Source organism: Microtus ochrogaster, chromosome 16 (genome assembly GCF_000317375.1).
Source record: "Microtus ochrogaster isolate Prairie Vole_2 chromosome 16, MicOch1.0, whole genome shotgun sequence".
NCBI lineage: Eukaryota > Metazoa > Chordata > Mammalia > Rodentia > Cricetidae > Microtus > Microtus ochrogaster.
The window spans coordinates 58,307,603-58,316,951 of record NC_022018.1 but is presented as its reverse complement, the minus strand read 5'-3'; the positions used below and the strand labels follow the sequence as shown (position 1 = coordinate 58,316,951).

Here is a 9,349-nt window from a genome sequence, read left to right as displayed (position 1 = left end):
TCTCTCACTCTCCTCTAGTTCTAATGAAAGTGAAATATCCCACCCTTTTCTGCGTACCTTCTTTATTATCTATGGAGAGGAAGGTAGAAGTTGCTTACTGTTTCCCATGTAGATACTAGCTCGCTAGACTGGCAATTTTGATCAACTTGGAAGTAATGGTGGTTGATCTCTCATCCTTGTGTCAGGTGTAGTCTTGGAAGGTCTGTGGGGTCAGATGTCAAGTCACTGTCCACACTCACACCTGGGGAGAGGACGGACTGAGAATGAGTCTGTACCCTGAAGGGAGAAAGGGTTGGTGAACCGGGCACTCGGCTTGGGGTACCTTCCGTCTTGGGCAGTCTCTTCTTAGATCCTGCTTTATTTATCCTGATGAGACCCCAGTTTGTCACCTAATGAGAATAAGGATGACAGACTCGGGCATTTCAATGACCCTTTCCTGGGTTCTCAGTCCAGTTCTGGCCTCCCTCCTCTTACTCTGGACTCAGAACACTGCGATATTGCTACTTACCGGTCCTTTGTCACCGGAGGGTGTGGTGTTGCCTCCCTTCCAGACGACTGGTTTAAGGCACCACCATCTGCTCTAAACTGGGGGTGGGGGAGAGGGACTCTCTGTTTGTCTCATTTCTTTTGTCACTAGATTATGGCTGTGGCATTGTTTAGTGTCCCCTCCCTAAGAAAGCCAAACATAGGTTCCAGGTACCTCCTAGATTTCCTACCCAGCCTAAGATCTCAGCTCAAAGTTTGCCCTTAGCTCCCCACTGCAGCGCTAACTAGCAGTTGAGTGTTCTCTTGCTTAAGGGTAGAAATGTCTGTGCTCTAGGCATTGAAAACACAGAATAAAAAATTATGCTTTGTAATACCTAGATTTGAATGTTGAATTTGAGCAGGTTAAACTGCTTTATTATTTTTTTTAAGATGGAGATTCTTCATGAATTATCCCTTCTTCAAACACAGAGTTCTGCCTCTAAAACTACTTACAGGTCTGGTTATACCATTTGACCTAAACTGATCAACTTATATCACGTTACCTCGTAGACCGGAAATGTGCTTGCTTATGTAGTGTCCAATATAGCAGAGTATGTTATGCTCCAGCACCCTGAGTAACCCAGGTTGAACCCGTCTACAGCCTGTCTGGGGAGAGCACCTCATTGCATGTTTACATGGGAATAGCAGCCACCATTTCTTCAGCAAGGCTTTTATTCTCTGGGGACACCTAACACCTCTGGGTGGCCCTGAACTCCTTCATTGTCACATCAGCCTATGCCAAGTCTCCTCTACAGGCAAATGCTGGCTCACCTGCTAGAGATACAATTGAATCCAGAGCTGGCATTTATAGTCAATATTTTGCATATTCAATAATGCATGTTTGCCTCGGAATATTATGAAAGGCTGTGGATTTTATCCGAAGTTTCCAAAGCTTCTTTCATTTGGCTAACTTTCCCTGCGAGATTGTTCAAGGGGGAAACAAGTGTCACTCTGCAAATGCACGCTTACAAATGGCGGGCAGACTTTAAACACATCTCCTTTCCCAAATGGAGGGCTGTCGTTAAATCAGGGAACGTTGAACCTCCTCAAATCAGGTTACCAAGAATAGTCTTAATGGCTTTAATAGGAAATGCATCCATCCCCGATTGCGAGTTGTACCATTAATTAGTTAACGTTTCTGCTTCCAGGTTTAATGTCAGTATCTGAAGCTCTTCCAAAGACTGCTTTTTAAGGAGGATTTTATTAGCAAGCTCCTGAATGACAGAGCCTTAATTCCTTCCTTGTTCCTGCTTTTGCATAAAACAGCACCTTCTCTAAGGATAAGAGAACATGCATATATATTGATGTTTTACGCACTGAAAAGTAAAAGCTAGAATCATGTGTGACACGGTTTAATTTAAGCACAGCCTAGTCTGTCTAGTGAGCTCCAGTTGGAATGGGATTCATGGTGTGTGCTTTCCAAAGATCTTCATGGAGCCCCCTTTAGAGTCGCGTGTGGCTTGAAGCATCAATATTACTCTCTCGAGAGCAGGTACTATTAGCCCCCAAAGTCCCCCAGCTCAGAAGGTAGTGGCAGCTTCCTGTTGGTTTTGAGACTTAATTCTCCCAGCACTCTGCATTACATCTTCAGCTAAGAGTAAGACCCAGGCTGCCATTGTCCCCATTTACAGAAAAGGAAGCAGCAGGGGCTCCTGAAGGTTTGCCAGTTGTTTGAGGACAACTGGTCTCCTGGGGGTTGGTATTCAAAAGTCTAAAGGGAGCGCAGTCCCTAGCCTGCTGCCAGTGCACCACAAGATCATTCCGATGTGCCAGGCAGGTACTGTGTGGAGGAGCAGAGCAGGAACCACTGGGATCATGGGCTGTAACACAGGAGCAGATGAACACTGAGTTTGGAGACCCGAGTGTGAGTCTCGGGGTCTCCCCCTCACTATCTGTAGGACCAGGGAGAGACTGTGGGACTTCTCTGAATGGCAGCAGAGAATCAGGGTTTTCTGGGTAGCATTATGAGATGACTTGCATTCAAGCACCATGTGTGTAGGGTCTGGCCTTTAGTTTGCCCATTTGGTCCCTCACGGCCTTGCTTTGCGCCCACAAACACAGCAGGGAATCACTGCTGGCTGCGGTGGTCTAGGTGTCAGGCCTGTGGTTGAGTGCTTAAGTCTGCTCTGATTTAATTCTTCCTGGAATTCTGCTGGCTAGTTCTGCTTTACCTCCATTACAATGGCAAGGAGACCGAACACTGGCAGATCCTTGTCTTTCCAAAAACCACTTCCTTACCCCTGACTTCCTGGTAGCCCTTGAAGGCATAATGGTTTTGGTTGTTGCTGCAAAACCTGAATAATCAGCTTCAGTCCGCTTATTTGTGTTATCAGTTTATCAGAGCAGTGTTCAAAGGGAACTCTGGAGTCACTGTGCCCTTCCTCTGTCAAGGTCTTGCAGCATTTCCTCATCAGCCGTCCGTCTGTTGCTCAAGCATCGTAACTCCTGCTAAATGTCAGATACACAACACCTAGATCTAGTCCCGTGGAGGAAGGGGGGCCTAGAGCCCCTTGGGTACCAGCAGCACGAGGCTGTAATGGTGAGAGGGGAAACTAGCCTAGACAGGGTGGGTTAAGAAGGAACCTTGCTTTGCTCAGATCCTGGCTCTGGAAGTCTTATCCCAGCGTCTAATCGTCGCCAGAAAGAAGGCTCAGCTGGACCCTCTGCAGAAGCTGCTAATTGCAAACACTCGGAGCTCAGTGATCCAGAGCCGCTCTGATGAAGTAATTATTCACAACAGTACCTAGGAGGGCTGAGGGAGATTAGCGGGAAAGGACCATCGCACCAGGTCTCCATTGCGGAGAGGCCTCTAGGCTTGCTCCCAGAAAGAACTTGAGTCTGGCCCAACTCTTTAATTACCTTCCGAGGCACTAAAGTTTAAATTAAATCCGGATTGTTTTCATATTAGCCTCTGCAGAGCCCTGAGCTAAGCATCCGTGAGGCTGGCGTGGGAGGAGGTAGGTTTGGGGCAGGTGGAATAGGTTTTGAACTTGGGCTCTCGAGCTGGAGAAGTTCATGCAGTGAGGAGCAGACCAGGAGAATCGGTCCCCTGGCAGAGGTGCACAGGTATCCCGGGATGTTGGCGTAATGTCAGGGTTGCCATTCTCAGACATCCCCCGTGGATGCTCAGATGCAGCTTTAGTTAGAGCTGCTAGCACAGGGACACCATCACAGGTGCCTATTCCTGTCCCTCAGGTAGGTGCTAGCACTCGATTTGAATAAGAATGTGCATGCAGTCACCGTCTGCATTTTTATGTCGCTTCCCCAGCATTTTCTGCACCTCTGCTCGCGTCCTCTCTGAAGTCGCCTTCTGGAATGGCCATCTTCTCTTTCAGCTGCCACGCTCATTAATAACCAGAGGCTAGCTCAGGATAGGGGCCTGCAGCATACTTTAAAGCTTCCTCGTCTGCTCTTCGCCAGGCCTTAGCATCGTCTGTGGGAGGGAAGAGGACCTGGGAAGGACTAGCCATAGGGGCCCCAGGGCCAGCAGCCAGGCTGGCGATGGGGAGCAGGCATCATGGCTGCCTCTTCCTGGTGGCAGCTCTCCTGGCAATCTAACTGCCCCACCAGGTAATACTGACGGACCAACCATCTCTCTTCCTCCTTGTTGCCCCCAAGCTGCAGTGACACAAAGAGGGGCCCTGTCTCTAGCTTTGGCCACAGCACGTATCTCCTCTGCCATCTGGGTCACCTGCTGAAAGCCTTCAGTTCCAGCACATTCCATACCCGTGCGAGCTCCTTGCCTCTCAGGTGGGGTGGTGAGAAGGCACGTTTGGAAAATCACCACGCTGGCTTTCTGGGCAGTTTAGCTTCTGCGGAGCCACCTCTGCTCATTGCAGTCTGGTCATATTTTGCAAGCAGACACAAGTCCATTGGGAGAGCGCCATATTACCTGGACCCTCCCCCGCCTGTGTGCTGTGGTTTCCTGGGGGAGTGAGCTGTCTTTCTGTACACTGTAGAATAATGTGCCATGCTCCTATTCGTTTTCCTAATGAAGCCCTGGTGACTGCGCCTGTGACACAAGGCAGCCTGTTCTGCCATTCTCCCGAATGACCGTCGTTCTCACACCAGCGCTAATGAAGGCACGAGCCTCCCTCGCTGCCCTCTCCATCCTGAACTGCTGGGCCAGCTGCTCTCTGTGTCACTGGAGGAGCTCCCACTGCAGGTGAAGGCCTGACCAGGTTTATTAATTGCACTCATTACTGTTGGCTACCCACAAGCCCAGTCTATCCAAGGAAGCTGCTTCCCCCAACCCTCCCGGCGTAGAACCGACTCTGCGAGAGAGCAGCCTAGCTTCAAACCCCAATCCTACCACTTAGTGTGGCTCTTGACTTGGGATTTTGTAACCAATAGGCTCGATCATTCATGTTTTCTTCCCATAAATATATTTTGAACAATTACTGCATACCCCCTACAATAAGGCTGGGAATGTGGGTGCGGGGAAGTCACACCAATCACCCATCTCACCGCTTATCCAACTAGGAGAAGGCAGACAGAGATTGAAACCCCAGTCTCTTGGCCTTCTGCTTGGCACAGCTATAAAATAAATGAGGGGAGATGTTATTCTTTATATCAACCCTATCTCTTCAGACTTAAAAATAAAGCATAACAATAAAATGCCAACATATCATGCAGACAGTTGGGATATGAGTCCCTGCTACGTGCCAGTCGCTGTGAGCTATGCTTTACCGATATCTGATTCCATGCAATGATGACAGCAGCTAAGCTTCTATTTGCCATTTCACAGATGGAAAAACCACACTTTACAAAAGGCGGAGAGAGGGTTATGAGAGTCTGCCAATAGCTACATAATGAGAGCATCCTTCAAGCAGGTAGCAGGCTGCATTCCATGCTGAGGGCTAGCAGCTCTTACGATCAAGGGGGAGATGGCGCTGGCCTGGAAGACTTCGGGAAAGAAATAACCTTAAAACTGAGATGTAAAGGAGCCATGGGCAAGGTGACCGGACTAGGGACATTGAGGTAAAGAGTGGGAGGGGCAGCAAGGCCAGAGCAGGGAAAACCATGGGTTGATCCCACAGGCCACTTATACCATGGACAAAGGCTCAGCTAACAGAGCACCCCAGGAGCCAGAAGTACCAGACAAGAAAGTGACTTGACCCAGTGTCCCATTCAGAATGGTCACTGTGGCTGCTGGGCTGGGAGGTTGTAGAGAGTAGGAGCCTGTCGTGGCTAACCCAGTGGGAGCAACGTTGGTGGCATGGACTGGACTAGGCAGTGAAGGCAGTGACAGAAACAAACCTGTTGTGGCCAGCTGACTGGGAAGGTGAGGAACATGAAGAAATCCAGGGCAGCTTCCAAATGTCTGCTCTCAGGGCAAGTGTCCGAAGGTACCACTTCCTGCCTCCTGGATGTGGCCCTGCTGGAGGGATTGTTGAAGAATCGCAGGGACACTGTCAACGCCCTGGTCCTGTTGGAGCAGATGGAGTCATGCAGGAAAGATGCAGTGACCCGACAGGAAACTAGGATTGCAGCGGAGGACTCTGAGCAGAGACTTCCTAGCGGAAAAGGGCAACAGAAACACGGGGAGAGACAGAGAGGGAGCAGAACCGAAACGCTAGACCTCAGTGATGCCTGCATGCTGGTCCTGGTTGTCCTGGTTTAACCAGATGTCTCCAGGAGAGCATCCTTTGCTCTGCAGACTGATTCTCCCACTAAGAGACGTGGGCATGGGGGTGAGGCAGAACTCCTCTGGGACAAGAACTGTCCCTCTTCCTGGCAGACAGGAATGGCAGGTGGGTGTGGCTCGCAGTTCCAGACTGGAAAACATTACTTTGGGAAATACTCTCTGGCTTCCCAGTTCCGAAGCTGTGATTTCCAGCTAGTCCCACCATCTCGGGGAGTGCTAGACACCTTAAGAGGCAGCCAGCCTGAGCTGTGGCTGGAGCGCCAAATCCAAACAAACAGCTCTCTGCAGGCGTCTGTCCCTTCTTATTCCTCTGGAATATATCATGCTCCAGGCAGGCTGTGCCTGGCTTTCTCCTCTCAAAGACCACTCAGTTGAAGATACCGCAAAGGAACTGGCCCAATAATTGGGTGTCTTCTATCTCTGTTTCCATTCTCTGATCTCCCTCCAGCCACGCCATGGCTCCCTGCTGCTGGACTTGGCGGTTGAGTGACATATTCACTCTTTCAAGATTGCATGGCCTGATTCCTTCAGCCATCCATGGGCTCTGAGAGGCCCGGGGCGGGGGTCGACTCCAGCAGGCTTGTGAATATGCAGGTTACCTGCCTGTCTTGGGGTTTAGTTAAACATGGCTGACTAATTTATCTCAGTGTGTGAGTGATTTCATCACAAGTTGACTTGGCAATTTTCTCTGCTCAGAACACTCTAAATGGATAGTGTACTAGCGGTAGAGGGGAAATGAGTTTTTCAGCTCCCAAATGGGAGATTGACTGGCGAGTCCATATCCTGGTTTTGGACAGTCACACTACCGTTTAGAGCTGGGCAGGTCAGAAAGGCACAGGCTTGGTCCCCAGAGGCTCTGGGTTAGGCCTGATAAGCGGATGACTGTGAGCACATCCCTGCAATTATACTCCATACTGGGGCAAAAACAAGAACCGCTCTGCCTTCAGCAGCAACCGTTTCTCTCCCTGTGTGTGAGCACAGGTTAGCAGAGGTGTTGGGAGGTGGCTTGTGGGAGCTTATTGCCTTCCTTCTCAATCCATTTTAAAAGGCCAAAAGGAAGGAGAAGAGACAGACACTTGTGTAGCTAGTTACCATGAGAGCCTCTGCAAGAGTAGAAATCAGAGAACGGAAGCCACCTTTGCCCGGTTATAACCAGTGTGGCAGCCTGCACTGGTGGAAGGATCTGGATCCTGTGCCGCCAGTGCAAGGGCTCAGCCAGCTGGGGAGTGAGCAGCTTGGGATGAGACATGTGCCTGAGGAATTAATTTGTACATTTGTTTAATATTGATTCCCTTATGTAGGGTAACACAGGTGTCCACTTGCACATAGTTTGTAGGTATCAAAGTCAGTTTTGATTATTTGCACTTGACTTAGTCTGTATTTTCTGAAATGTACAGCACTTGCTTGCACTAAGCCTATCTCTAAATATTCCATTTAAGATAATTATGGAAAAGAACTAAAACTCTATCTGGCACATGTATCAAACGATCTTGTAATCTGTTAAGAGCTTGAACCATACCATCGGGTTTGTTGTGACCTTATTGTCCTTTGTTTACAGATATGGAAACTGAGGTCTCGGGGGATTTGGGGATAGAAGTATGGTGGGTGGTGAAGCTGGGATTTACCCTAGGCAGAGTGACCCCACAGTGTGACATTCTACTACCAACAAGAAAGTCTGCTCACTTCCTACCTGTGTCTGGCACTATAGTCAGGTCCGTGTGTTAAGGACAAAGCAGCATCTCTGGGTGGTTATTAACTTGGTATCAACATCTGGGCATATGCACAGGATACCATGTGATACCAAAGCCTGCATCCAGATGAGGTGAAGGTAGAAATGAAACATGGCAGGTCGTACGGAGGCAGCCTGGGTCTGCAGTTCCACACCTGTTTGGAAGTTGGAGAAAGACCTTTATTGTGTGAGGTTTGCGAAGCTGGCCGCTGCACCAACCCACGGTTCAGTGGACATGAGCTGTAAAATGAGGAAACTGCCCACCATGTATTACCTTCCTCTGAATTCTCCCTGACAACAAGGCTGTCTGCCGGGGCCGGGCACTGGGATTCAGTCGATCACTGTGCTTTCTGGAGGCTGGAGTGGGCTTGGGATGACAGTTTGTCCCTCCATCCTTGCCCTCTGAGGCTTCCAGAGGAGAGCTTGGGACATCAACGTGTTCTGAGCCACCAGATGTGTCCTCTCGACAGTGGGACAGGACCAGATTTAGCTCCACATTGGAATGGTGGTGTGCTCAACTTCTTAGCTTGCTTGCTCTATGCCAGCTTTAGAGCTTCGAAGAGCTGGCAGTCATGAAGGTCAGTTCCTGGTTCCTCTTGGCCTCATGGTTTTTAAACTTTTCTCTGATTGCTAAAGGACACAAGACAATTGCTTCTTCTCCTGTGTCCTGATAGCATTCTATTGCCTGGGCCCCCAGCCAAGATTCTCTCCCTTAGAATGAAGCTGGGCGCTGAGAGAACAGCAGAGAGATTCCCAGAGTCCACTCCTGTCTCCCCATCATTATCCCCCAGAGTCCACTCCTGTCTCTCCATCATTATCCCCCAGAGTCCACTCCTGTCTCCCCATCATTATCCCCCAGAGTCCACTCCTGTCTCCCCATCATTATCCCCTTTGGAATTTCCCTTCCCAATCTGCTATGGCCTTCTGTGAACCTCAAATAGTTGGCACCCACTTCGTTATCTGCCGCCACCCATCAGCATCAGCCTCCATCATTCCGTCTTACATTATACTGGTGACCAGGCCTGAGGCAGAAAGGGCTCTTCCACGGTGAAGATGTTTACCGGCCGGATTACGGAGAGCTGCAATGTGAACCTGGAAGGCAAAAACATGAGGCCAAATCCACAGGTCCACCTTGTCCTAATACAAAACGGGGAATCTGTTCCTCCTGGGCTCTCATGGTGCCCTAGGCATTTTCTCTCTAGGAGTGTGAGCTGGTTAATCTCTCAGTGTGAGCACACTGGAAGGTGTCATGTTCTCTGGCTAAACTGCAATAACAAGTTTTATGTGCTTAGCAAAAGGGATGTCAGTCAGAGTTGGAGGACGCTGCACAAATGGGAAGTGCCAGCAGCTTGCTTTATCGGAGACAGTCCAAGTCCCAACAACCTGTCTGCCCTGGGAATCCAGCTTCTTTCCTTGTCCCATGTTTGACTCGTGACAGTAGCATCCCG

The 9,349-nt window shown here is 49.6% G+C and overlaps 1 protein-coding gene across 2 annotated transcripts in view; it reads left to right on the top strand.

Annotated features, from left to right (window-relative positions):
• Spock1 (SPARC (osteonectin), cwcv and kazal like domains proteoglycan 1) overlaps nucleotides 1-9,349 on the top strand; it is a 459,458-nt gene that overhangs the window by 431,135 nt on the left and 18,974 nt on the right. The gene's annotated exons all lie outside the window — the stretch shown is intronic.